The following is a 3,099-nucleotide window of genomic DNA, read 5'->3' as shown; positions in this document are numbered from 1 at the left end:
AAGATAGCAGGAGAATCCATCCTTGAAGTGTGAGGGCATGCCAGCCCAAGGACTCGAAGAGAAGAGAGTGGAGGAGTGCGTGGGGGTGGGGGGGGCGATGGGGAGTGAGAGAGAGAGAGCGCGCGCTTTGGCTCCTCCTTTTATATGTTTTTTTCTCCACCTGGGCTTGCCCTATGCAAATTGGGCTTAGCCAGGAGTGCTGTTTGTTCTGCCTGAAGTCTTCACTCTGGTCCTCAGACCTTCCTTTGACCTTCCTTGTCTTTTAGCCACCGCCATTTTGGACTCCTTTTCCCTATTCTACCTACCTAACAAAACTAATGGATAATAGACAACTTTACACTCAACAACAGAGAAGACAATTTTTTTTTCTTTTTTAGTGTTTATAGGACATTCACAAAAATCAAACAAGTACTAGGCCACAAAGAAATTAAAAACCTATTCCTGATATTATAAACTATATTATCTAGCTGCAATGCAAAAAAATAAAAATTCTTAACAATTCTTAGAGTCTTCCAGAAAATAGAAGAGGAAACACTTCCTAATTCATTCTATGAAGTCAATATTATGCTAATATCAAAGCCAGATAAAGACATTACAAGAAAAGAAAATTAAAGGCCAATATCCTTTATAAAAATACGTGCAAAAATCCTAAAAAAAAAAAAACTAGCCAGGTGATTTCAATAGCATAGCAAAAGGATTATACATCATGACCTGGTAGGATTTATCTTAAGAAGGCATTGGTGGTGAAAATCAATAAATATAATGCAGAACATTAATAGAATAAAGGAAGAAAAAAACACGTCAACATCTAAACTGATACACAAAAAGGATTTGACAAAACCTAACACTCTTTAATGATAAAAATACTAAGAAAACTAGGAATAGAAGTGAATTTTCTCAACGCAATAGATGGAATTCATGAAAAATTCATAGCTAACATCATATTCAATAGTAAAAGACTAAAAGCTTTCCTTCTAAGACCAGGAAAAGACAAGGTTTCCTGCTTTCACTGTTGCTATTCAACTGGAGCTTCTAACCACAGAAATCATGCAAGAAAAAGAAATAAAAGGTATGAAAGTTGGGAAAAAAAGAAGTAAAACTACCTCTATTTGAAGATGACATGATTCTATACACAGAAAATCATAAAGAATTTACAAAGATTCTACAAGAGGCAAAAAATAAATTCAGTGAAGTTCAGGTCAGTACACAATGCAATTCATCAGCAATGAAAAATCCATAAAAGAAACTAAGCAAACAATTCCATCTACAATAGCAAACAAAAGAATAAAATACCTAGAAATATTTAACATAGGAGGTTATTACCTGTTTTATCATCGAATGCCAGATTTCCATCCTAGGAGACTAACAACATTCTCATTGCCTTTGGCTTCTAACTGGATCAATTCATGAAACCCAGATTCCTTCCATTTCCCTGAGCACAGTTGTCCTCTATCACTCCTGACACCAGTTTCCACCCACATTAAGCCCTTTTAGATACAGACAAAAGAAGGCAATTCTGCCTAAGTTGAGACAACAGGAATTTTGTTATTACACAGCTCATAGAAAAAACAGACTGGTGAATCAGGTTTAGGAATGGATTAAGAAACAATGTAAGGCAGGTAGCAGAGGACATAACCAAGTTCAGCTCACAGCCACAATCTGGTCGCTGGCACTTCTGCTGCTGTGAATTGTTTTGGACTATCCCTAAGTCAGGAGGAGCAACCCTACGTCCAAGGAGCAGTGGCTGCATGGGTGCAGGAGGGCTGAGAGGAGCTACTCCACGTTCAAGGTCGGGAGGGGCAGTGGTGAGGAGATATCCTTCGTCCAAGGTAAGAGAAACCCAAGTAAAATAGTAGGTGTTACGAGAGGGCATGAGAGGGCAGACACACTGAAACCATAACCACAGAAAACTAGCCAATCTAATCACACTAGAACCACAGCCTTGTCTAACTCAATGAAACTAAGACATGCCATGTGGGGCCACACAAAATGGGTGGGTCATGGTGAAGAAGTCTGACAGAATGGGGTCCACTGGAGAAGGGAATGGCAAACCACTTCAGTATTCCTGCCTTGAGAACCCCATGAACAGTATGAAAAGGCAAAATGATAGGATACTGAAAGAGGAACTCCCCAGGTCAGTAGGTGCCCAATATGCTACTGGAGATCAGTGGAGAAATAACTCCAGAAAGAATAAAGGGATGGAGCCAAAGCAAAAAGAATACCCAGCTGTGGACGTGACTGGTGATAGAAGCAAGGTCCGATGCTGTAAAGACCAATATTGCATAGGAACCTGGAATGTCAGGTCCATGAATCAAGTGGTCAAACAGGAGATGGCAAGAGTGAACGTCGACATTCTAGGAATCAGCGAACTAAAATGGACTGGAATGGGTGAATTTAACTCAGATGACCATTGTATCTACTACTGTGGGCAGGAATCCCTTAGAAGAAATGGAGTGGCCATCATGGTCAACAAAAGAGTCCAAAATGCAGTACTTGGATGCAATCTCAAAAAAGACAGAATGATCTCTGTTCGTTTCCAAGGCAAACCATTCAATATCACAGTAATCCAAGTCTATGCCCCAACCAGTAACACTGAAGAAGCTGAAGTTGAACGGTTCTATGAAGAGCTACAAGGCCTTTTAGAACTAACACCCAAAAAAAGATGTCCTTTTCTTTATAGGGGACTGGAATGCAAAAGTAGGAAGTCAAGAAACACCTGGGGTAACAGGCAAATTTGGCCTTGAAATATGGAATGAAGCTGGGCAAAGGCTAATAGAGTTTTGCCAAGAGAACACACTGGTCATAGCAAAATCCCTCTTCCAACAACACAAGAGAAGACTCTACACATGGACATCACTAGATGGTCAACACAGTAATCAGACTGATTATATTCTTTGCAGCCAAAGATGGAGAAGCTCTATACAGTCAGCAAAAACAAGACCGTGAGATGACTGTGGCTCAGATCATGAAGTCCTTATTGCCAAATTCAGACTTAAATTGAAGAAAGTAGGGAAAACCACTAGACCATTCAGGTACGACCTAAATCAAATCCCTTATGATTATACAGTGGAAGTGAGAAATAGATTTAAGGGCCTAGAT

This window comes from Bison bison, unplaced genomic scaffold (genome assembly GCF_000754665.1).
Source record: "Bison bison bison isolate TAMUID 2011002044 unplaced genomic scaffold, Bison_UMD1.0 scf7180017864472, whole genome shotgun sequence".
Taxonomy (NCBI): Eukaryota; Metazoa; Chordata; class Mammalia; order Artiodactyla; family Bovidae; genus Bison; species Bison bison.
This window is presented reverse-complemented; position numbering follows the sequence as displayed.